This window comes from Mobula birostris, chromosome 11 (assembly GCF_030028105.1).
Source record: "Mobula birostris isolate sMobBir1 chromosome 11, sMobBir1.hap1, whole genome shotgun sequence".
Taxonomy (NCBI): domain Eukaryota; kingdom Metazoa; phylum Chordata; class Chondrichthyes; order Myliobatiformes; family Myliobatidae; genus Mobula; species Mobula birostris.
In genome coordinates, this window is record NC_092380.1 from 83,180,357 (window position 1) to 83,207,670 (window position 27,314).

Genomic DNA, 27,314 nt, shown 5'->3' on the forward strand with positions numbered 1-27,314 from the left:
ACACAAACCTATTTATATCTACATGAAAGATGTTTTTCTATAAGGATGATGCCTAAAAATGCTAATGTTGTACCCTTGTTCAAAGAATTGAAGGGTGTAAAATAAATTTGGTGACTGCAGTCCAGTATATTGTGTGGATAACTAAAGTAGGCAGGCCATGGCAAACCATTATTAACCACTATGCTGCTACATCCAGACTATTGCTGCAAGGTGTTTGCGTCACACTTTATGAAAAATAAGAAGGTTATAGAATTCATGCAGCAGAGATTTACCAATGACATTTCAGGATTGGCAAATTTTAGTTATGTGGATAGGCTGTGTCTTTTTCTCCAAGGAACAGGAAAAGTTCTGAGGAGACCTGAAGGAGACACTTAGAATCATTATGGGTATGAACCATGAAGGAGAGAGATACTGCTTCCATTGGCAGAGAATGATGAGACATGGAATGGTGGTGATTATAAAGTAACATGTAAAACGTTTTAATGGAATGAATGCTAAAAGTTTGAAATATAAAACCAGAGTTGGTATTACCAAACTTAATATTGTGCTGGATAAGTATCTGAAAGGAAAGTATTTACACGGCAGTAGGAAGTCTTGGCGTCTGGGAGTAATTGGATTGTAGTTGCATAGAGCTAGTACTGAACTGTTGGCCTGAATGGCCTCCTTTCTTGTTGTAGCAGTTTTATGATTCTGTGATTCTAAAGCTCTATTCAGTGCCAGAGCACAGTGGCTACACAGCAGAACATGACAGAATGGTTTTGCTGTGGCACAGTAGTGTATTAGTAAGCATAATGCTATTACAGTGCTAGTGACCTGGGTTCCATTCTTGCCACTGTTTGTAAGGGATTTGAACATTCTCCTCATGACCACATGGATTACGTCTGGGTGTTCTGTATTCCTCCCTCAAAATTCAAGTTCAAAGTTCAAAGTATATTTATTATCAAGGTTTGTATACCATATACAACCTTGAGATTTATCTTCTTGCAGGCAGCCACAAAACAAAGAAACACAATGAATTCACGGAAGAACCCATGCTATAAAGACAGTCAAACATCCAATGTGCAAAAAATAAAGTACAAATAATGCACACAAAATTAAAACAAGCAAGCAATCCACAGAACATGAGCTGCAGAATCCCGGAAAGCAAGTCCACAGCTACATAGCCAGTTCAGCGTCTCAGCTGGTCCAGGAGCACATTGGCTACAGACCACAGGCACAGATCCAGGTTCAGCGCTGAGGTGAGTGCCAAAGACATACAGGGTAGTACGTTAATTGGTCACCTGGGTGTATTTGGGCAAGAAGAACCTGCTACTCTGCTGTTTCTCTAAAATATATATATATATTAAAAACATCCATATGACCTCAGTTCTGCGAGCAGGAATTAGTGTTGCATGGAAGCACAGCACTTACTCAGCACTAAGTCATTCCTACTTTTCTTAACATAACACTTTGTAGGTAGCTGCAGAATACTACAGAGAGCATTTTGAATTTCCATCTTCTTTTATCAAGACAGGATAGGATAAGCTTTGTACTTTCAGCACAATCAGGAAATAATGTCTAAAGATGTGCTCAAACTTGAACTATTTAGGTTATATTACTTAAGTTAGTGTCATAAATATAATCACAAACAGAAATTTTCTTCCGAGGAGATATGGTTTTACTACTTCCAAAAATTCTTAAAGAAAAGTACCAGAGATATCCCTGTATCCCTACTAAATAAGGGAAGAGGCCATGCCATTACAGGAAAGGTACTAGTATGGACAGAAGATTGGCTGAGAGGCAGGAGGCAAAGAATGGGAATAGAGGGGGCTATTCTGGTTGGTTGTCAGTGACAAGTGGTGTTCGGCAGGGGCCAGAGTTGGGCCCACTGCTTTTCATGTTAAACGTCAATGATCTGGCTGATAGAATTGATGGTTTTGTGGCCAAATTTGAGGATGATATGAAGACAGGTGATGAGAAAGTAGGGAATCTGCATTAGAACTTGCACAGATTAGGAGAGTGGACAAAGAGGTGGCAAACGGAATACAATGTAGGGAGGTGTATGGCCATGGACTTGCAGTGCAGGGAATAAAGGTGCAGCCCATTTTTATAAACAGGGAAAGAATTCAGAAATTGGAGGTTGAAAAGGACTTGGGAATCCAAGTGCAGAATTCCCGAAATGTTAACTTGCAGGTGGAGCTGGTAGTAAGGAAGGGAAAAGCAATGTTTTCAGAATCAGAATTAGGATCAGGTTCAATATCATCAGCATGTGTTGTGAAATTTGTTGCTTTGTGTAAACTGTAATTACATAATAATAATAATAAATTATAAAATGCAATACGAAATACAACTACCTGTATATAAATTAAGTAAATTGAGCAAAAAGAGAGCAAAAAATAGTAAGGTAGAGTTCATGATATCCAGAAACTTGAAACTGCTCACTCTTTCTATTGTTGATTGCTAGTTGAGAACTGGGGTATGTTCCTTTGTCTTGCCCTTTCTGAAGTCCACAGTCACTTCCTTGGTCTGACTGACATAAAATGCAAGGCTGTTGTTGTGACACCACTCAGCCAGCTGACTTATCTTGGCGCTGTACACCTCGTCACGATCTGAAATTTTGCTAATAATATTTATGTCATCAGCAAATTTATAGGCTGTGTTTTAAGCTGTGCCTAGCCGCACATTTGTGGGTGTAGAGAGAGTAGAGCAGCAAGCTCAGCATGTGTCCTTGAGGTTCACCAATGTGGATTGTCAGTGAGGAGTAGATGTTATTTCTAATCCGCACTGACTGTAGTCTCTCAGTGCGGAAGTCCAGGTTCCAATTGCAGAGGGAAGTACAGAGTCTCAGGTTTTGGAGCTTGTTGCTTAGAACTGAGGGTATGATTATATTGAACGTCAAGCTGTAATCATCCGGGTGATCCAAGGCCTAGTGTATTCCCTGTGAGACTGCGTCAGCGGTAGACCTATTGTGGCGGCCGGCAAATTGCAGTGGGTCCAGGTCTTCGCTAAGGCAGGAGTCGATTCTGACCATGACCAACCTCTCTCAAAGTGCTTCATCACAGTAGCTGGGTGTACAACTGGGTGACAGGCGTTCAGGCAGCTCACCTACTCTTCTTGGGCACTGGTATAGTTGTCACCCCTTTAAAGCAGGTGGGAACCTCTGACTTCAGTAGTGAGAGATTAAGATGGCACAGGTTTTCAGTGCCTATTAGGGCCTGATGCTTTGTGAAAGTTCACCTGCATGCAAGATGTTCTGATGTCGGTCTCCGAGACAGAAATGACAAGGTCACAAGATGCTGCAGGAATTTGAACAGGTACAGTTTTGTTATTAAATATGATCTTGAACTTGAACTTGAGAATGTAAGGATGTCCCTCTAGAACAGATGAGGAGGAATTTCATGATACAGAGAGTGGTGAATCACAGACAACTGTGAGGCCAAGTCACTGGATATATTTAAAGAGGCAGTTGTTAGGTTCTTGATTGGTAAGGGTGTCAAAGGTTGTGGATAGAAGGCAAGAGACTGGGGTTATGGGGGGTAACACAATGGTCTCCAGCCTCCGGGCTGTGGACTGATACATTGCCGTGAAAAATGCAGCGGTGCAGCGGTAATCGGAACTCACTCAGCACATCTTTGAGAAAAAAGCTGTAATAAACAAGCTGATTAATTAGGTGCCACCTGTCACATAAATGTTGGCCCAGATCAGAGGTGACTGGGCCGACATTTACGTGCCGGGCGGCACCTAATTAATTAGCTTGTTTATTTCAGCTTTTTTCTTAAAGATGTGCTGGGTGCATTCTGACTACCGCTGCACCACTGCATTCTTCACGGCAATGTATCGGTCCGCGGCCCGGAGGCTGGAGACCACTGGAGTAACAAGTCAGCCATAATTAAATGGCAGAGTAGTCTTGATGGGCTGAATGGCCGAAATCTAATCCTGTGTTTTATGGTCTTATGGTCTTAACATTTGAAATTGATGTCACAACCGCTCTAAAGAGTTCAAGTCTATTTTTGACAGAACTACAATAACAGACTTTTAGTTCTTACTAGTTCATTCTAAACGGATTGAAGTTAGCTATGCATAATTATGAATAGCAATTGTAGATCTGGGATTAATTTTCTCCGTGAGCATCAGATAATACTGCAGACTTCAATTTTTATCATATTTATTTCAACAAGCATTTATTTAATCCGCTTATCATCCAGCTTCAAATTATTAGGCAAAAGACCTGAATAATTTCTGTGGGTTACCTTGAAGAAACAAGTATTGTAAGGTAATGCAAGTGCAATCATGAATCAGTAGTTGTTTGATTATTTACTCACTTACTGTAGCATGCCACATTTAGCCTTGGACTCACTTCAAGTGACTTTGAAAGTTTTTGACTTTGTTGAAACCTGGGAGAGAGATGTGCAATTACTGCTGAGGTGTCTCATTATTTGCAGCTTAATGACTCATTTTGAAGAAGTAAAGACAACATGAGGAAAATAAAAGCATTAATAATGAAAAGCAAGTGCCCACGCATAGATATGTGATATTGGTAAATTAGTGGAAGCCTTCAGTACGAAATAGTACTTTGTGTGGATTGGAGGAACGGTTAGAAGAGACCACATTGAAAAAAAATCCTTTTGCAAGTGACCTATCAAAACTATTAACAAGGAGACATCAGTCAACAGCAAGCTGAGTCAGGATGTCTTACATTCTGTGGGGACTTCTCTGCATGAGAGGCAGTGGATGTCATTTACTTAGATTTTCAGAAGGCATTTGATAAGGTGCCTCACTTGAGGTTGCTTAACAAGATAAAGTCCTATGGTGTTACAGAAAGATACTGGTGTGGATAGAGGAATGGCTGACAGGCAGGAGGCAGTGAGTGGGGATAAAGGGAGCCTTTTCTGGTTGGTTGTCAGTGACTAGTGGTGTTCCTCAGGGGTCAGTATTGAGAACGTTACTTTTCACATTGTTTGTCAATGATTTGGATAGTGGAATTGATGGCTGTGTGGCAAAGTTTGCAGATAATACAAAGATAGGTGGAGGGGTAGGTAGTGCTGAGGAAGCAATGCGATTGCAGCAAGACTTAGACAAATTGGAAGATTGGGCAAAAAAGTGACAGATGGAATACAATATTGGGAAATATATGATAATGTGTTTTGGTGAACGGAGCAGTAGTGCAGACTATTATCTAAATGGGGAGAAGGTTCAAACATCAGAGGTGCAAAGTGACTTGGGAGTCCTTGTGTAAGACTCCCAGAAGGTTAATTTACAGGTTGAGTCTGTGGTAAAGAAGGGAAATGCAATGTTGGCAATTATATCAAGGGGAATAGAATATAAAAATATAGAATATAAAATGCTGAAGGTTTATAAGACAATAGTCAGACTGCACTTGGAGCAGTGTCAAACTGCTCAGAAAGGATGTATTGTCATTGGAGAGAGTCCAGAGCGGGTTCATGAGGATGATTCCCGGAATGAAATGGTTAACATATGAGGAGTGTCTGGCATCTTTGGGCCTGTACTCACTGGAATTTAGAAGAAAGCAACTGTTGAAACCGACTGTATGTTGAAAGGACTAGAAAGGGTGGATGTGGAGAGGATGTTTCCTCTGGTGGGGTATCCAGAAACAGAGGGCACAACCTCAAAATTGAGGGGTGACCTTTTAGAAAAGAAGTAAGGAGGATTTTTTTAGCCAAGGAGTGGTGAATCTGCGGAATGCTTCGCCACAGACTACGGTGGAAGCCATGTCCGTGGGTATATTTAAAGCGGAAGTTGATAGATTCCTGATTGATCAGGGCTTCAAGGGACATGGTGAGAGGGCATGCGTGTGGGATTAAATGAGATCTGGGATCAGCCGTGATGAAATGGCAGAGTGGACTCGATGGGCTTGTTGGCCTAATTCTGCTCCTATGTCTTACAGTCTATGGTCTTGTGATGTACTCTGTGGAGCTGTACATTCGAGTGGGTGACCTCCATTCCCAGTGATGTGGACAACACTGAAGTGAATTAATGCATATGGACTGCTGTAATGACCAACTACACATATGGGACTGGGTTACAACACAGTTAAGTTCCGACATTATTTCTCCAGGTTTATTTCCATATCCTTAACAGTCACAATATAATGACTAATATGTAACTAGAGCGCTGAAAAGTTTTTAAACGATTTCAAATAATTGAATTATTGAGTAAACACACAAGCAGACACCGACTCTAGCTGTGAGACACCTGCACCAGACTGGTGGGCTCCCACACAAGTAGGAATCCACTTGTGACACATGTAAATAAATAAAAATCAAACAGCTATTAAATCAAATTTAAAAAAAACTTCAATTTCTTTCTCCCAATAGGCAATTTTCAAAAGTCATTTCAAGGTAAATCTTTGGCAGTTCACATGGCGCTGATGGTCCCCATGAGGGAGTCCACTAGTGTGGTTCAGGTGTCTCACAGCTGGTGCAGTGCTGAATTGAAGATTATGCCTGAGCCTCTCTGTTCAGTAGCAGACCAATTACAGCCATATCTATTAGCTGGTCCATGCAGATCTCAGCTGAAATCAGTCCCATTGTACATTAGAGATGCTAATAGAATGATAGCGTTTATGAAAGTTGGAACAAGTTCTATTTTTAGGCATTTAAGATTCATAAATGTTCCAAATGAATGCTTCTCCCAGTGCAAACTTTAAATATTTAATTATTTAATATTGCTATGTATAGAATAATTCTGATATAATTACTTTCTGGCAGATTGCATAAAATTTTTTCTCATGAGCATTGCTACTTTTGTTAATCTATTCTCTGAACTAGACAGAGTTGGACTTTCAACCAACTGCAAATAGATTTGAGTGCCTTCTGAGGTGTTACGTACCCCGTAACTGGGTTGCCAAACCAGCAGAAATGGATCACTCAGTTGGAATCTGGATTACTAGAACTAAGAAAGTTTTATTAAAGAAACAAGCAACACAGTACTCTAATCAAAAGGATAATAAATGCAACAGTTCAGCAATGATAAACACACATGTACACAGAACTAAGATAACAGGATCAATCAAGCTCTATCGTTGTCTAGGGGTAAATGACCAGTTTCAAAGTGACGCAAAGTTCAGTTCAATTTAGTTCAGTTCAGTTCGCAGTAATCGCTGCCGTGGCGATGGACAGTGGGGGAAAGGAGAGAGAGAGCAAAACGAATGAATATTCAAGGCTTCCACACAGACCTTCGCAGTCAGCTTTCGGGCGAGTCCTTGGTGATGTCATCTGAGGTCACTGACCGTGAACCCTCCGTTTCCAGATACGATCGTTTCTCTGCGGTGAACCCAGCACCCAGGCAAGGGTGGACACACACCAGGTTCCCGCCGATCGTGCCTTTCCACCCTGTGCGTCTATGGCCCGGTATTCCCACCGACTTGTGAGAGACGCACCACTTCCAGGGTCTTGCTACCTCGGGTGTCGTGTGTGTCCTGCCTTAGCGAACCTGTCCCTTTTTATCCCCCTGCTGGGGTATCGCCTGTCCATCACTTCAACAGTTCAGGGTTCAAAGGGGGAGCCGATCTTGACAGCTCTCCTTCCCCTTCATTAACATCTCCAAGTGCTGCTCCATTGTTTTCCTTATCTCTCTCTCTCCTGGTGGCAGACCAACTGCTGATTCCACTGGTGCCAGCACAGGACAGCTACATCGTAATCTATGTGTATTCTTGTCACAGAGGTCTAGCATGATCTTTGTGGTAAAGGCATGTTAATATTTACTTGAGGACCATCTTGATCCTCATTAAACCGTTGTACATCATGATATTTAATTGCTTCCTGCATTTCATGTTCCTTTTAGTGCTTTCACATAAGTGAGACATCTGAAATGCATATCTGACTGTAGTGTTGAATTACAAGATAAATTTCTTGGAGATATTTTGAAAACTTTAATGATCAAAGATACATGACTCTTTTTCCCTTTATTAATTCACTTATCTTTTTATTGCTGCATTGTTATCTGTTGATATATATCTGAATTTATTTTATAAGCTATACTTTATTGTCGCCAAACAATTGATACTAGAACGTACAATCATCACAGTGATATTTGATTCTGCGCGTCCCACTCCCTGGATTACAAATCGATAGTAAATATTAAACATTTAAATTATAAATCATAAATAGAAAATAGAAAAATGGAAAGTAGTGCAAAAAAAACCCGAGAGGCAGGTCTGGATATTTGGAGAGTATGCCGCAGATCTGGGTCGGGATCCGTTCAGCAGTCTTATCATAGTTGGAAAGAAGCTGTTCCCAAATCTGGCTGTACGAGTCTTCAAGCTCCTGAGGCTTCTCCCAGAGGGAAGAGGGACGAAAAGTGTGTTGGCTGGGTGGGTCGTGTCCTTGATTATCTTGGCAGCACTGCTCCGACAGCGTGCGGTGTAAAGTGAGTCCAAGGATGGAAGATTGGATTGTGTGATGTGCTGGGCTGTGTTCACAATCTTCTGCAGCTTCTTCCAGTCTTGGATAGGAAAACTTCCATACCGGGTTGTGACGCACCCTAGAAGAATGCTTTCTGTGGTGCATCTATAAAAATTAGTGAGGGTTTTAGGGGACAGGCCAAATTTCTTTAGTTTTCTCAAGAAGTAAAGGTGCTGGTGGGCCTTCTTGGCAGTGGACTCTGCTTGGTTGGACCAAGTCAGGTTATTTGTGATATTGACCCCGAAGAACTTAAAGCTTTTGACCTGTTCCACTTGCAAACCACTGATTTAAATTGGGTCATGCAGTCTGCTACTCCTTCTGAAGTCAACAACCAATTCCTTCGTCTTGCTGACATCGAGGGATTGGTTATTGTCTTCGCTCCATGCCACCAGGTTCTTAATTTCCGCTCTGTGCTCAAACTCATCATTACCCGAGGTACGGCCTACAATTGTTATGTCATCAACAAACTTAAATATTGAGTTTGATGGAAACTCGGCTACACAATCATGGGTGTACAGTGAGTACAGCAGGGTGCTGAGTACACAGCCTTGTGGGGCACTGGTGCTCAGAGTGATTGTAGAGGAGAGCTTGTCCCCTATTTTTACAGGCTGGGTCCTGTCTGTGAGAAAGTTGAAGATCCAGCTGCAGATCTGAGTGCTAAAGCCCAGGTTCCGGAGCTTAGGAATCAGTTTACTTGGAATGATGGTATTAAAGGCAGAGCTGTAGTCAATGAAAAGGAGCTTTACGTATGCATCATTTTTCTCCAGGTGTTCTAAGGAGGAATGTAGGGCCAGAGAGATGGCATCTGATGTTGACCTGTTGTTCCGATAGGCAAATTGCAAAGCGTTTGGCAACCTTCATAGCTGCAGTGGGTTAGCTTGAGTGTTTTTGCACAGGATTATCCCATAATTCAGTATATTTATTTACCATTTCTCCTCCCACTGTCCCAGTCTAAAGTCAACTTTGAAGTCGAGTTCATCGTCATATGTAGTAAGTATATAAGCATAAGTGCAGTGAATATCTTACTTGTGGCATCATCACAGACACACAGCAATATTCACAAGAAACACATGAATTAAACAATTTTTACAAGAAATAATACAATTGGAACTAAAAAGCAACAAAAGTCCATTTTAGAGAACAGTGATCAAAGTGGTCAGAGTGCTGCTAAGCAGTAGTAATTAGGCTTTTTGCCAATTTGTTCATAAACTGAACAACTGAAAGGAAGAAGCATGGTAATTTGGGACTTCAGGCTTCTGTACTTCCTGTCCAATGGTAGCTGTTGGACATGGCATGGCCTGGATGGTGGGCAGATTGCCTTCTTGAAGCACTGCCTCCTGCTAATGGTAAGGAGGTAGTGCAATAATGGCAACAGTGAATTTACTTTCAATGAACAAAAATGATCAGCACAGAAACTACTTTAGGGATTGCAAAGGTATACTATAATTGAAGGAGGAAGATGCATTAGTGAGGTGGTAACATACCCTAACCCTATCCTTAACACACCATCCTGACCTGGAAATGTATTTCAGTCCTTTCATCATCACTGGATCTAAATCCAGGAATTCTCTATCTTCATATTCTGCTGGGATGGGGGTGTGTGCTTGACAGCTCACCCCAGCATTCCTGGTGGCCAGCACTATTTATTGTTCTTGTTTTAAAATGTACTTGTGAGACTATGGTGGTATGTTCAAGTTAATTTATTGTTACATTTTAGCCTGGGTTATATACAAATCTTTGTAGTTGTTCGCTCATATGTTTGTGGGTCACCCTGACTGTAACAGGGGTGTGTAATAATTACCTCCCCCCGTCTGTATGTGACCGAGTTGGTTTTCACTGAGTGATGGCACTCTGTGTGTTATTCGGTGAAAGACACTCTTTGGTCGGCCCAAAACTTGATGGTCTGCCAGCCGATGGAGATGTCCGTGACTGAATGCTGCCGACTGGCACACTCTCGTCTGCAGTAGTACGTTCTGCGGGATGCACTCAAACTTGGTGCGGCCACCGCGAAGGCCCGGTGGGGAAGGACCACAGTTTAACGTTCATCACCTGTAGGAGGGGGAGAGGTTGGGTGGGGAGGAGACCTACCCTCATCAGCGGTGTGGACAGATAATCAACATGGTGCCCAATGAGTGGGTGGAATTGTTAATTTGGGAAAGTATTAGAGCCATTGCCTGCTTTTATTGTTGAAAATTTTGATTGTTAATAAGTCTTAACTCTTGACCAAGGGTTGAGAGTAAACGCATGATTTACTGTAAACATCTTTCATTTGTAAATGAACAGAGAGTCAACGCAAAATTTTTATTGTTAATAACTGTATTGAATAAGGACTCACAGCCAACGAATGGTTTTCTTTTCTTGTATGTAATTATTTTTATTTTGTAATATTTCTGAATAAAGTATTTTTGGAAAAAAAAAGGCCGAGGTTCCAGGACGGGGAGACGGTGATCGCGAAGGCTGTTCTTAAAAAAAAAAAAAATTGTTCTCATCACAATGAAACTGGCTGTTGAGATAAATGAGCTCTTCTCATTTGCTATCATGGACCGAATGCTTGCCACATTGGTGTCAGGAGTGGGATTAGAAATTGACAGCGAGATTGAAGAGCTACCAATTTAAGATCTGAGGAATAAACCAGGGTTTGAGCAATAGGCCTCCCCTGCAACCCCAGGCTGGGCTTCTGAAGATGGGGGGTGCCGACCCAAAGGGAGAATCAGGGAATTGAGCATCGTTTGCTAGAGAACTTCGATGAGGCGAGCATACCCAGGCTTCCCAACACAGGGGACACGTCGGAGTGCACCACACACCTCCTTCGTGGCCCGGTCCAGCGAACCTAAGACTCCACAGCCATGGGAGGACAGGCAACATGGCAGGCACCAGCGACATCACCAGATCAAGTGGAAGACCGATTGCCTTAGTGGACCACAAGGTCCACCCTGAAGCTCCCCAGATACGATTGTGCCAGCCACCTGGAGCTTTACCAGCCGCGTCAAACTTGCCGCATAGCACGATGGGTGAAGCCCCACCAAGACGGCGGTGCACCTTGCTCTGGCGTTGGAGGGGGACGCCCTGCAGGCCCTCCTCAACCTAATGCTGGTAAAACAGTGTGACTATAGGCCCTCGAAGTGGAGTTGGAGCATTGTTTTGAGCAGAGGCCATTGGAGGAAGCAACAAGAGAAGAACTGGGCAGCAGATGGTGCTGTGTGGGAGAAAACCTGAGGGCATCTGCAGCAGATCTCTGCCACTGTGATCAGCATGGCTATGTCCAGGTCCCTCCCGCCTGACATCACCATCATCGCTGGCCGAGGCTTTGGCAGAGGCGGAGAGGGCAGAAGCAATTTTAGCTCCTCAAGGCATTCCAGCATTGCCCTGCACTCTGCGATCCTGGGCTTGTGTCATTGAGGCAGAGGAGGAAACTGACGAGGAGGAGTCCATGAGACAGGTCCAACCAGCACTGTGCGGCCTCACCGCATGCCACATGCGACCCCTGCTACCGGTGTACTAAGGCGGGCCATGTGGCTCGAGATTTCTTTGTGCCAATGCCACACCACAGCCCAGCACAGTCATTGGGAAACACCGAGTGGGCAGCACTGCCCGAGACCTCCAGCAAAATCCCTCCGTTGTCGCCTCTCGGGTGGGTCATTTGGGTGAATAGCAAGCCTTATACGTGGACTGCATGGTGGAGGGTATCAGATGCCGTGCGTTGGTGGACACGGGGTCAACCATCACCATCATTCGGCCGTATGTCCTCCCCAACACGAACCAGCCATCCCTACCTGTGTAGACAATGATGGCAGTCCAGCTGGCTACTCTCACCGGTGACTGTGTGGCGATGAGAGGGAAGAAGTGGCTATGGTCTCACAGTGGCCCTCCGCAGTGCAGCACATCCCGCAGCAGCCCAACACAACACAGGGGAGCAAGGGGCAAGTGGCAATGGCAGTACTTCAGGCGCAGCCAGCAGTGACGTAAACCTTCCCACCGTTGACCACCAGCAGCTGTGTAATGAGCAGGTGAGCGACATCGTGTTGGCCTATGGGCAGGGGATGACTGAGCGTGGGATGTGCCCAGGGTGTGTGTGGGGGGTCTCCACCCTGGATCCAGAGACCAAAGCCCTATACGCTCAGTGGGGCATGCTGGAGGTGCGCGACGGGTCACTGTTTTGGCGGTGGCCTTTCCCTGAAGGTGACAGACATCTCCTGGAGCTGGTGGGCCCCCGGGGGCTCTGGTCGGTCCATGGGCTGGTGGGGGCTGGCCATTTTGGGTTTGCAAAGACGCTGGGCAAGCTTCGCAAACTCTTCTGACGGCCAGGGTGCAGGTAGAATGTGGAGCTATTTGTGCACCGCTGTGTTGCTTGCAGATGCCAAAAGGGGCCGGGCTGCCAGTCTAGGGCGCCAATGCAGCAGTACCTGGTGGGGGCCCCAACAGAGTGCAAGGGGTGGACACCCTGGTCCCCTTCCCCCATACTGACGCCGGGAAACGCTACGTTCTCGTGGCCATGGATTACTTCACGAAGTAGCCGGAGGTCCCTGACCTGACCACCACCACCGCCGCCGCTGAGAGACTCGTAGAGAGTTCCTCTGCCATTTCTGCTCTCCTGAGGACGTCCAGACTGACCAGGGGTGCAGCTTTGAGGCACAGGTGTTTGGTGAGGTCTGCAGGCGGCTGGGAATCACCAAATTGCAGACCACCCCCTTCAGCCGCAACGTGATGGCAGGTGGAGCGCTTTAACCCCACCCTGACAACGGAGCTTGCCCCCTTCATTAGCCGGCACCAGCACGATTGTCATCGCCGCCTACACCTGGTATTGTGGGCAGCTGTTCAGGAGAGCACCGAGTGTACCCCGGCTGCGCTCATGTTCGGGCGGGAGCCGTGCGTGCTCTTGGATTTGGCGTTTGCCCGCCACCCCTCCCAAGCCAGAGATTCCCGGGGAGACTGCGTTGGAGTATCTGCAGCGCCTCAGAGAACGCCTGTGGGTTGTTCACGATGCGGCTCGGCAGAACCAAAGTGCAGCCGGTGGTCGCCAAAACTGGGTTTATGATAACCGCAGCCGGGGCAGGATTTTGCTGGGTGGGTCCAAGTAGGGGCCCGCTGCCCCTCCCGGAAGAAGGGGTACCCCACAAGATATGAAGCCACTGGAAGGGGCTGGGAAAGGTACCCGACTGCATCTCCGCTGTGGTATGTTGGGTGTGGTTGTCTGAATGGCGGAAGGCAGCCGTACTGCATTAGGACCAGCTGGCACCGTGTTGGTCCTTGGCCACCACCAGCCCAGCGTGGCTGGGTTGTGACACTCCGGGTGTCCTGCCTCTTGCCTCCCCAAACAGTGCCTCCCCTGGGGGGGAGGTGGTGGCTCCAGGCAGCAGCACTGACCACCACAGGGACTCCTCGACTTTGGGGTTGCCGGGGATGGCTGACCCCTCAGGTGGGGGCAGTGTAGCGTCCTGGGGGCTAGGTGGGCGTAGGCGACAGCGTTCCTGGCGGCCAGTGCTATTTATTGTTCTTGTTTTAAAATGCGCTCATTGGATTATGGTGGGATGTTCAAGTTAATTTATTGTTGCATTTTAGCGATGGTGCTCTGTCTGTTATTATGCTTATCGCAATAAAACCAGCTGTTGAGACAAACGAGCTCTTCTCGTCTGTCATCATGGACTGAATACTCACCACAATATACTATGGGAGTATTATCATCATTGGAGAAGTTCAAGAGGGCAATTCACCATTTCCTGCTTTTGCCCATTTAGAAATTATCAATAAACACTGGCCTTACCAGAAAAGAACACATTCCATAAATAAGCAAAATAAAAAAAGCAGAAGTATTTCATTTCCAAACAATCAATAGAGCAGGTTTTGTATCCTGTAATAATCAGTGATGATATATTCTATTATTATAATAAACATAATGCTAATTAGTTTCATATTGTAATAAAAGATGAAAAATGTAGTTCCATGATGATTTATAAAAACACTTCAATGAGGTTTTACTGTTCAAGGTTTGAGAACACTGATAAATTTATCATTCCATTTAAGAAATTAGGAGGACAATTTAATTTAATTGTGTAGGTATTATAATGTGATTACTTTTATCATATCGATCAATATTTTTAACAAGGATTTGTACTTCTGACCAATGTCAGGTTAAGTACCCTTCATTGAACAAATACAGCATAATACTCTTTAAATAAAGTCACTGGTTTGCCAGGTGTTAATGAATGATTCTAAATTAATGTCCAGCCTGGCTCTTATAATTTGCTCTTTAGCTCACACCATAATTAAGCCTTTATTGAATTCTGAGTAGCACTTTATATAACTGTCTTATTTTCATGCAGAAGATTGGTGGAGGTATACAGTAAAATATATCCACTGATTTCCATGCAACATAAGAAGCCATTTGGCCCATCATATTTGTGCAAACATCTATGCAAGAATCATTTGTAACAACTCCTGAATCACTTCACCATTGTCCAGAATTGTTTTCCACTGCAATTATTTATCTGGTTTGTTCTATCAAACAACATCATGATCTTCATCTTACATTTTATATTAGGTTCTGATAACCTACATTCTGTAGTAGGCACCATTGATCCCAGGGGATTATCGGTTTGCGCCTCTGGTGGACTGTGTCCTCTCCAGGGCGTAAGTCTGGCCAGGAGGATTTAAGGAACCAGCTGTTGTCCATGCAGCGGGTTCCCCCTCTCCACGTCACTGATGTAGTCCAAGGGAAGGGCAAGCACTGATACAGCTTGGCACCAGTGTCGTCGCAGAGGTTGCCAGAGTGAAGTTGTAAACAACATCAAACTGCCTTAGGGACCCCAGCTCCAGATTTCTTCCTCAGGGTTTACTCCTGAAGCCTTTCCCATGGGTGAATATGGCCGCAAGGCAGTGGGAGTTTAAAATCAGAGTTTTCCTTCTCCTAGGCGGGCTGCCATCCAAGGCTGATGAGCCCCACCTGTCTGAAGCAACTGGTCTTGAGGCGCCAGTGGTCCGCCTTTGCCCCTTCTCTTGTCAGTAGAAACAGTTCCGCCGGGCTTAATAGCTAAGCCACACGTGAAGGCCAAGAGTTGGACTTGGTTGTCAGACGCACGCCACTTGGAGCACTTTATAGGTGGCGGGAGCTTATCCCCACTACCACCCCCTCACCTCCACCCCGGCTATGATAACCTTAGGAACCAACATTCTAATGCACATTTAACATTTCACACAGTGGTTTGACTCTGGTCCATCCGGTGCTTTAGACTAATCTATTATTGCTTGTTGTTATTAGTAAAATCATGCAGGATATTTTTAGGCTCGAATTGCTCACGCAAAACTTGCAAAACATTTTCAGTTCTGCTCTTTTGTACTGGTAAGACTAGTTGGATTTTTATTTAGAGATACAGCATGGTGACAGGCCTATCCAGCCCAATGAGTCCGCACTGTCCAATTACAGGCCTGTCCATGTGACCAATTAATCTACCAACCCATACATCTTCATAAAGTGGGGATTGTGTCTCCTTATTAGTGTGTTATGGATGATGATATTCAGCAGGGCAAATGGGTTTCTACAATTTTACATGTTGCTTGGGTGAAACACTTTAAGTGTCAAGCATCCCAATTTGGATAAGAGTAAACAAAGTTTATTACGCTGAGGGAATCAAATCTGAAAGACAGGCAGACGTCAATTCAACTTGAAAGCTCAATTTGCAACAATTTGCCCAAGGGGGATCTTTTTGATTTATTGAAGTTCCTTTGACATGTTAGTCCCTTATTTTTAATGATTTATTTTGGAATATAATCAGTATAGTTCTGGTCATAAATCAAAGGGCTGAGCTTCAGGCAAAAATACAAAAATCAATATACAATATGTAGGAATTTTATGGTTTTGTACGTTTGGATTAATAAAATAACCCAGACTTTTTCATGGAGTATTTTCTTCTCCTGTTATATGCAAAAATAAAATGTATGTCGCATTACCAGTGATAGAATAGGCAGAGAGAAAAATTAGATCTGGGGTAATTCCCTGCAAATTTTCACCTTTCTCTTATGGTTCAATTGTTATTTGTGTGAAGATGAAATTATTTTAAGCTCTGGTTCTAGAATTAAGCAGTGCATTCTCCAAATAAGGTGCAAAATGTAGTTTTGTGGATGTTTCCATAATGATACTAAGCAAAAAATATTTGCTAATGCTATTGCCATTCAGCAGATGGCTATTTTGTTTTTCATAACTGATTTGGCTTTATATTCACCTTTGCAATGTCTTTGTTTTGTAGTTGTATTACATTAGTACAATTAAAAAGTTCCAATGTTCAAAGTATATTTATTATCAAAGTATGTATATTTTATACAACTTTGAGATTTGTTGCCTTACAGGCAGTCATGAAACAAGGAAACCCAAAAGGATCTATTAAAAAAAGACCATCAAACACCCAATGTGCAGAGGAAAAAAAACAAATAACACTTTGAACTGAAGTCCACATAAAAAGTCCATCCACGGACTTTAGTTCATCACAGAGCCGAGTAAACGTCACAGAGCAGTGAGCTCAACTGGCCCGACCGTCGTCTCTGGTTGTGACACCCTGACATTTTCAATTTGGCCCGGTGTCTAAGTCTTTGTCCAAACATTATGTTCAGTCACTTTGACACGTTCTGGGGTATGGAGCCTGCTGTTTCAGTTTAGCCTGCAACTGACCTTCCCAATTTGGCCTGGCACTTAAATAGTTGTCCAAAAACTGGGTTAAGTGGCTTCGATATGCTTTGGGGCTTAGACCCCACCACTTCTATTCCACCTGAATCCAACCTTCCCAATTCACCTAATTCGACTGAACCTCAGGTCTTCCTCACTCTTGGAAATGTGCCCCTGCTTGCCTCACCTCAGTTCTGCCATATTGAATTGCCTCCAAGTCCAAAGGGAAGTTACAGATTATTGCTTGTGATGAAGGAGAAGTAATTGTAGACATTAATTTCAATCTTATTGCGATCGTAAATAACAAGGTTTCTACTTTTAGTTTAAAAAAGGATGTTTGTATTTTCTTCTCTGACCAATATCCAGCTATCCCTGGTCTATCTCATTTCAGCTGTTTTGATGTGGTAAAGAATGATCTTTCAGGTGCTAAGGCAAGAAGTACTGTCTGCGTCACTTGGTTATGGATGTTGGAGGTTAATGTGATTACCTTGGTTGTAGATGATAGGGGCACAAATGGTTCCCATTTAAGTTTATGCACAAGCCGCTGGGAGTGAATGCTAAATTTAGACATTAAAGTTAAAGTTAGAGTCTGGCCTGAGCCTTGTGGCCCATCAGGCCGGTGTTTATGCCGGTTTCTAAATTTAGACATACAGTACAGTATATTTTGTGTAACAGACTCAGAAAAAATGCTGGAGGAACTCAGCAGGTCAGGCAGCATCCATGGATGGTCAACGTTTCAGGCTGAGACCTTTCTTCTGGACTGGAAGGAAAGGGTGAAGACGACAGAATAAAAATGGTGGGGCGAGGGCAAGGAGGATACCTAGAAGGTGATAAGGTGAAGCCAGGTGGGTAGGAAACCAAAGGGCTGGAGAGGAAGGAATAAGAGTGGACCATAGGAGAAAGGGAAGGAGGAGGGACACCAAGGGGAGGTAATTGGCAGGTGAGATGAGAAAAGAGGCCAGAATGGGGAATAGAACATGGGGGTGGGCAGCTACCACAAGGAAAAATTGATATTAATACCATCATATATACTTTTGTTCTAGCCGTGGTATAAATGAGAAGCTCACTGAATTGGATGGTTTGAATTTATATTAATCAAAGAGATTATGGATCTGTGAAGTCCTTAGAGAAAGATAATTGAATACATATAGTGTACCTGTGCTTCAGAGATAAACCTGGATGACTGGGAGACATCTGCTTAGGATCACAGTTTACTGGGACAACAACTTCTTCAAATATAGCCAAAATATGAAGGTACTTTGAGATGAATCTTCACATCCTCAAAAGACAGCCCAACAGTCCTTCAAATGATGCTCACCCAACACATGTCTACTAATTTCCCAGTCCACAACATTGATCACTGATAAGTAACCCATATATAGCCCACATTACACCATAAATAACCCACAGTCCCTTCCTGCGAACCACCCTCTGCTCCACAATTTCCACCCTTTAACTTTTGCCCGACCACTCATCCAACTTCAACCCCATCACTCTTCAAATCTTGTTGGTCAACAACTAACTTCCCTAACCTGATCTCTGTTAATTCTGGTCAACTGACCCCTCTGTTGATCACAGCCCGGTAGTGGGTCAAAGAGATTGTGGGATGGGTGGTAGGGATCCTTAACAATGCTTTAGGCCTTTTGTCTGCAATGCTCCTGGTAAATGTCACCAAAAGGGGGGAGGAAGGTGTTGGTAATACTCATGCCTGTTTTTATTGTCCTCTGTTGGGTCTTGCAGTCTTCTGTATCACCCAATGATGCAGTCAGACAGGACCCACTTGATGGTGTTCCTGTGGAAAGTTGTTAGAATGGGGGCTGAGAGCCTTGCACGCCTCAATCTCCTCAGAAAGTGTAGACGCTGCTGTGCCTTCTTGACCAATGAGGAGGTGTTGTGAGTCCAGGTAAGATCATCCATTGTGTACAGACCATAGAACTTGTAATTTTCACTCTGTCCACAGCAGAGCCATTGATGTACAATGGAGAGGGGTTGACCTGTGCCTGCCTGAAGTCCACAGTCATCTCTTTTGTCCTACATTGAGACTCAGGTTTTTGTTCTCATGCCGTTTGACAAGCCTCTCTTTGCTTCCTCTCTGTATGCTGACCACTGTAGTACCATCAGTGAACTTGATGATGTGGTTTGAGCTGAATCTAGCAGTGCAGTTGTGAGTCAGCAGTAGGAATTTCCTAGGGGATACCAGCACACAGCATGATGGAGCTCAAGATGTTGCTGCCAACTCAAACTGACTGGGGTCTTTCCATCAAGAAGTCTAAGATCCATTTATAGAGACGGATTTTAAATCCGAATGAGGACTGTTTACCTCTGAAAGATGATTGTTTTAAACACTGAGCTGAAGTCAATGAACTATATCCCGGTGTCCTGTGGGTCTTTCATGTTATTGCATTTGTCAGTGGCTGATACTTCAGATAAACCTAAGTCTGCAACTGACTGCATTACAAAATGTGTGATAGAAACAGGATCATCACCACATTTAATCAGTACACCTGAACAACCAGAAACTACAGGGATATAGACCCAATGTCAAAAAATGGGATTACACTGGGTGGCTCTCTCTCATTTAGCATTATTGGACAAAATGGCTTCCTTCTGCTCTGTAAGTTTCCAATTATCTTTATTCTCTTCCTATTTTTTCAGCTAATGACCATTTCTGAAAGACCAGCAATACCTTCGTAAAGCATACAGTCTTACATCAGGCTGAAAGTAAGACGTAAACTTGTCACCAGCACATGATGCACAGGCATGATTCAATTTCTAGTCAAGTGTCTTCAATCTAAAACTCTACCCAATTTATTTCCTGAATTAAGTTTTTTGCATGGAGAAATTTATTCTAATTATTACCCTAAATTTATCAAACAGTGAATAAATATGAGTGAGGAAAGGACAGGAAGGTTAGGTCTAGACCAGGGATTCCCAACCTGGAGTCCATGGCATAAAAAAGATTGGGAACCCCGGTCTAGATAACGAGATTTAGGATGAGGCTAATATAGAGCATTAACACCGACACAGACCATCTTGGCTGACTGACCTGTTTCTCTGCTGTTTGTTTAAAGTAGTTCTATCTACATTTTTCTTTCTTTTTAAATCTTTTTATTAATTTTCCAAAATTATAAACAGAACATTTTTGTTTGGTTAAAATATCGAATTTTCTCCACTATCTTATTGTGCATATCTAGATTATAGGATGTATTTTGGAAGCCAGATTTTCAAGATGCAGGTCATGCCATTATTTTGTTGACAGTACTAATCACGTGACAGTATCTCTCTCTTTTAGTTGTTGTTCATCATAACTATATCATCTGCAGCGAGATATTCCAAATTGCACAGGAGCCATTATTAAAATGAAAATTAGCTTTGCAGACCAAACATATATCCCAATCAACAACATATAAAGCTATTAAGGATCTTAAACTCTGTATGAATGTTCCATTCTCCACTGTACATTGAAATTGTGTTACTGCTCAATAGACATTCCCAATACTCTGAAAAACGATCTCAGTGCGCTTATCCCACTGATTGATCTTACACAGAAATTATCAGCTATATTTATCTATTTCACCAAAGTTAATACAGTTCAAAGTAACTTAATGACTCTAAAATTTTTAGGGGGTCCAGAGTTTGTGAAATGTACTAAATTATTGAAAATTCTTTAATACTACAATTATGCTGCAATTACTACATTAAATTGAATTATGCAGTACCAATGATTTTGCTGACTATAAATAATACTTTAGCCAATGGAAACTGGATCACCTACATCAGGAATACATTCATCTCAAAGTAAAATAACATCAAAAGGGTCGTAGTTTTGTGATTTTCATCTATAAAAATTGACTAAGATTCAATTGTACTAAATTATTGAAAGCAACAAACAAGGTTTCAAAGAAACTTTTAAATAAGCTATGAGTCAAGAGGAAAACAGAAGGAGTTATTAATGGACACAGAAATGATAGACTAACTCTATGAATGTACTAATCAATAAAGTGGAGAGTAATTCAATAACACCATGATATGACCTGGTTCAAAAATTAACTGTTTGTCCTGCCCATTAACAATCTCATCAGTTCTGCTAAGTGGTTTGTATGTTCACATATCAGAAGACAATGATAGCTTCAGTGAATTGGTGTTAGTCCACATGGTATTTGGAAAAGTTAATCAAATTAATCCATTCTTAAATATTTTAAAGATCTGATAAATCCATAACCCAATTCAATAAAGTGGCCAAACATCAAAAGGGAATGACTTGTCATAGAGATGACAATAATAGGTCAATGAACTAAATCAACCACTTTATGGTCAGAAAATAAACAGATATGATAAAAAGAGGATAGCTTCAGTCAATGGTAACTGAAATTATTTTTATGGCATTATGAGAAAGGTTGCATTTTAAGGGGAAAGCTTAATGACTGATGAGGCAAGTGCAGGCATATTTGACCACCCATTTGATCAAATTATACTAAGTGATCATTAGGGTGAAATCAAAAAGAGCTAATGAGGACTGTGTATGTGAGTGGTATTAAATTCAAGAGAATGGTGTATTACAGGGGATAATCTATTAGTGGCTTCATAACATTTGTAGCAAAATGAAACATTAAAAGATTAATAAATCGTGCTGCTTTTGACTTTAGACGTGTGTTTTCTCCCCATTCCAATATGTTCAGACTGAATTTCAGAACTGTAATATAAAGAGGGGAGGTGTGGGTTCATTCGTCTATGGATGGATGGAGAGCTGACATTGTTTATATTCAAACAACAGGAATTCTGCAGATGCTGGAAATTCAAGCAACACACATCAAAGTTGCTGGTGAACACAGCAGGCCAGGCAGCATCTCTAGGAAGAGGTACAGTCGACGTTTCAGGCCGAGACCCTTCGTCAGGACTAACTGAAGGAAGAGTGAGTAAGGGATTTGAAAGTTGGAGGGGGAGGGGGAGATCCAAACTGATAGGAGAAGACAGGAGGGGGAGGGATGGAGCCAAGAGCTGGACAGGTGATTGGCAAAGGGGATATGAGAGGATCATGGGACAGGAGGTCCGGGAAGAAAGACAAGGGGGGGGGACCCAGAGGATGGGCAAGAGGTATATTCAGAGGGACAGAGGGAGAAAAAGGAGAGTGAGAGAAAGAACGTGTGCATAAAAATAAGTAACAGATGGGGTACGAGGGGGAGGTGGGGCCTAGCGGAAGTTAGAGAAGTCGATGTTCATGCCATCAGGTTGGAGGCTACCCAGACGGAATATAAGGTGTTGTTCCTCCAACCTGAGTGTGGCTTCATCTTTACAGTAGAGGAGGCCGTGGATAGACATGTCAGAATGGGAATGGGATGTGGAATTAATATGTGTGGCCACTGGGAGATCCTGCTTTCTCTGGCAGACAGAGCGTAGATGTTCAGCGAAGCGGTCTCCCAGTCTGCGTCGGGTCTCGCCAATATATAAAAGGCCACATCGGGAGCACCGGACGCAGTATATCACCACCGTCGACTCACAGGTGAAGTGTTGCCTCACCTGGAAGGACTGTTTGGGGCCCTGAATGGTGGTAAGGGAGGAAGTGTAAGGGCATGTGTAGCACTTGTTCTGCTTACACGGATAAGTGCCAGGAGGGAGATCAGTGGGGAGGGATGAATGGACAAGGGAGTTGTGTAGGGAGCGATCCCTGCGGAATGCAGAGAGAGGGGGGGGAGGGAAAGATGTGCTTAGTGGTGGGATCCTGTTGGAAATGGCGGAAGTTACGGAGAATAATATGTTGGACCTGGAGGCTGTTGGGGTGGTAGGTGAGGACCAGGGGAACCCTATTCCTAGTGGGGTGGCGGGAGGATGGAGTGAGAGCAGATGTACGTGAAATGGGGGAGATGCGTTTAAGAGCAGAGTTGATAGTGGAGGAAGGGAAGCCCCTTTCTTTAAAAAAAGGAAGACATCTCCCTCGTCCTAGAATGAAAAGCCTCATCCTGAGAGCAGATGCGGCGGAGACGGAGGAATTGCGTGAAGGGGATGGCGTATTTGCAAGAGACAGGGTGAGAAGAGGAATAGTCCAGATTTTATATTCATTTTCACTCCTCTGATTCTGTTCCTTTCCTGCAATTCCCAAGATTAACCTGCTGTTCCAGTAATACACATGCTCTGATGGTGCCTATCAGCCTGAAATCAGTGTAGGAAAAGATTTACACCTAATATCCTCAGTAGCCAAGGAAAACCAGCATCAGAAATAATGTAGAAATGTAATTGATTCAATTAGTTTCCATGAGAGCTCTTCAATAGCCACAGGGAAATCTTGTCCATTTTCTCCCAGATCTATCTATGTATCTCTTTCTCCTCTCCCCTCCCCCTCTCTCTCCCCTTGCACTCTCTCTCTCCCCCCTCTTTCTCTATCCCTCTCCCCTCTCCCCTCTCCCCCTCTCTCTCTCCCTCCCTCTCTTATATTTGAGGGACTTTCAAACCAGTTTTTCCAACTTTGCATTCCTGAAATCAGGATTATTGTGGTTGGAAAGCTTTACTCTACCTTCTGATGCCAAATGCATTCAGAATAAAATTGTATTCCTGAATAAATTTTCTTTTATATCCATAATGTAAATACCAAATCATGCTTGGCTTTCATTAAGCTTTTGTTTGTCTAGTAATACAGGGTATCTTCATGTGAAATTTTACATTAAAATGTTGGCCAAGACAATGGTATTTTCTTATGCAAGAAATGTCCAGTTCAGTTAACTAATAAAATATGATTAGTTTAGGTTGAATACTTTATGAATCAGAGATGTTGAGTTACTTTAAAAAAAAATTCTGTGAATTTCTCTGTGATGTAATATTATTTGCCAAGTGTACATTTTCTGCAGTTCCTATGAAGCTGGCTGACTCCACATTACTGTATAGTGTTGGTCATCTCGCATTATTGCATTTTTTATCTCAGTAGGAATCTCATATTCTTAATCATTACAAATCCCATTAGCAAACCTTCTATGACAACAGGTAGCTCAGAGGTGGAAGCAATAAAGCAAGATTTATGGGTACAGCATTAACCTCCAGATCTTGTAGATAATCTAGGATCTGCTAATACCAGAGAAGTGGAGCTAACTACTTCATCTCATTAAGTTACTTCTATGCCTCTCTGTCCAAGTCTTCATCACCTCTTGTAAAGGTTCCTCAATTCAATGTCTTTATATGTTTTCTTTTAATATTGCTTATCCTGTGTCCTTTAATGAGTACATACTTGATCTATTAAATGGACCTTGGATAATTTTAAATTCAATATCCAAAATTTAACTTCCTAAGATATGATAAATTGTTAATTGAAAAAGAATAATAGGGTTTCCATCTCTGGGATAAACATCAGAGGTATCAAAACATCCTAATTTAAGAAGACTGCTTCTTTTTTAAAAATGGCTAATGGTGGGTTCACCAGTAGCAGTAATGACAGCAAATACATAAATATAAGGAGTATTTTGGGAATTAGTAGATTTTGCCAATGGTTATTAAGATCAATAAACACTCATTACGACATAATGAAAATAGTATCTTTAATTTCCTTAAAATCAAGAAGGAGACATTTTGACCGATGGACTCTATGCTTGCTCCCAAAGTGATCCTACCACCTTGTAACTCTTCTATCACTTGTATAATTAGTTAGCTCTGTCATGGGTACCAGCCTCCGTAGTATCCAAAACATCTTCAAGGAGTGGTGCCTTAGGAAGGCAGCATCCATCATTAAGGATCCCCACCACCCAGGACATGCCTGCTTCACACTGTTATCGTCGTGAAGAAGGTATAGGACCCTAAAGGCACAACTGAGTGATTCACAAACAGCTTCTGCCCCTCTACCATCTGATTTCTAAATGCACATTCAACCTATGAATACTATCTCACTACTTTTTTTATTTCTGTTATTTTGCCCTATTTATATTAACAACTATTTAATAGACATATATATATACTTAAAGTAACTCAGTTTTTTCTCTATATTTATTTATCATGTATTTCATTGTACTGCTGCCATAAAGTCAACAAATTTCCGTAAGACCATAAGACAAAGGAGCAGAAGTCGGCCATTCAGCCCATTGAGTCTGCTCCGCCATTTTATCATGAGCTGATCCATTCTCCCATATAGTCCCACTCCCCCGCTTTCTCACCATAACCTTTGATGCCCTGGCTACTCAGATACCAATCAATCTCTGCCTTAAATACACCCAATGACTTGGCCTCCACTGCTGCCCGTGGCAACAAATTCCATAGATTCACCAACCTCTGACTAAAAAAAATTGCTTCGCATCTCTGTTCTGAAAGGGCGCCCTTCAATCCTTAAGTCATGCCCTCTCGTACTAGACTACCCCATCATGGGAAACAACTTTGCCACATCCACTCTGTCCATGCCTTTCAACATTCGAAATGTTTCTATGAGGTCTCCCCTCATTCTTCTAAACTCCAAGGAATACAGTCCAATAGCGGACAAACGTTCCTCATATGTTAACCCTCTCATTCCCGGAATCATTCTAATGAATCTTCTCTGTACCCTCTCCAATGTCAGCACATCCTTTCTTAAAAAAGGAGACCAAAACTGCCCACAGTACTCCAAGTGAGGTCTCACCAGCACCTTATAGAGCCTCAACATCACATCCCTGCTCCTATACTCTATTCCTCTAGAAATGAATGCCAACATTGCATTCACCTTCTTCACTACTGACTCAACCTGGAGGTTAACTTTAAGGGTATCCTGTACGAGGACTCCCAAGTCCCGTTGCATCTCCGAACTTTGAATTCTTTCCCTATTTAAATAATAGTCTGCCCGTTTATTTTTTCTGCCAAAGTGCATAACCATACACTTTCCAACATTGTACTTCATTTGCCACTTCTCTGCCCATTCTTCCAATCTATCCAAGTCTCTCTGCAGACTCTCTGTTTCCTCAGCACTACTGGCCCCTCCACCTATCTTCGTATCGTCTGCAAACTTAGCCACAAAGCCATCTATTCCATAATCCAAATCGTTGATGTACAATGTAAAAAGAAGCGGCCCCAACACTGATCCCTGTGGAACACCACTGGTAACCGGCAGCCAACCAGAATAGGATCCCTTTATTCCCACTCTCTGTTTCTTGCCAATCAGCCAACGCTCTATCCACGTATGTAACTTTCCTGTAATTCCATGGACTCTTATCTTGTTAAGTAGCCTCATGTGTGGCACCTTGTCAAAGGCCTTCTGAAAATCCAAATATATAACATCCACTGCATCTCCCTTGTCCAGCCTACTGGTAATTTCCTCAAAAAATTGTAATAGGTTTGTCAGACAGGGTTTTCCTTTAAGGAATCCATGCTGAGTTTTGCCTATCTTGTCATATGCCTCCAGGTACTCTGTAACCTCATCCTTGACAATCGACTCCAACAACTTCCCAACCACGGATGTCAAGCTAACAGGTCTATAATTTCCTTTTTGCTTCCTTGCCCCCTTCTTAAATAGCGGAGTGATATTTGCAATCTTCCAGTCCTCCGGAACCATGCCAGACTCTATCGACTTTTGAAAGATCATCGCTAATGCCTCCACAATCTCCACAGCTACTTCCTTCAGAACACATGGGTGCATTCCATCTGGTCCGGGAGATTTATCTACCTTTAGACTATTCAGCTTCCTGAGTACTTCCTCTGTCGTAATTGCGCACACTTCTCTTCCCTGCCACCCTTGAGTGTCCGGTATACTGCTGATGTCTTCCTCAGTGAAGACTGATGCAAAATACTCATTCAGTTCCTCTGCCATCTCCTTATCTCCCATTACAATTTCTTCAGCATCATTTTCTATCAGTCCTATATCTACTCTCACCTGTCTTTTACTCTTTATATATTTGAAAAAGCTTTTAGTATCCTCTTTGATATTATTTGCTAGCTTCCTTTCATAGTTAATCTTTTCCCTCTTAATGACCTTCTTGGTTTCCTTTTGTAAGGTTTTAAAAACTTCCCAATCCTCTGTCTTCCCACTAATTTTTGCTTCCTTGTATGACCTCTCCTTTGTTTTAACTTTGGCTTTGACTTCTCTTGTCAACTACGGTTGCATCCTTTTTCCACTCGAAAATTTCTTCTTTTTTGGAATATACCTGTCCTGCACCTTACCCCACCAAACAGGTGAACTTTTTAAACCGTTAGCTCATACCGTTAGCTGTGAGAGCCCTGCTGTTCCTGTCTGTCTGGGCCGATTCGCGAAAGGGGAGGGAGGAAAAAAAAAGAGCTGGCACTTCGCTCTCACCTCTTCCCGTTTACCGCCGAAGCCCGTTGAA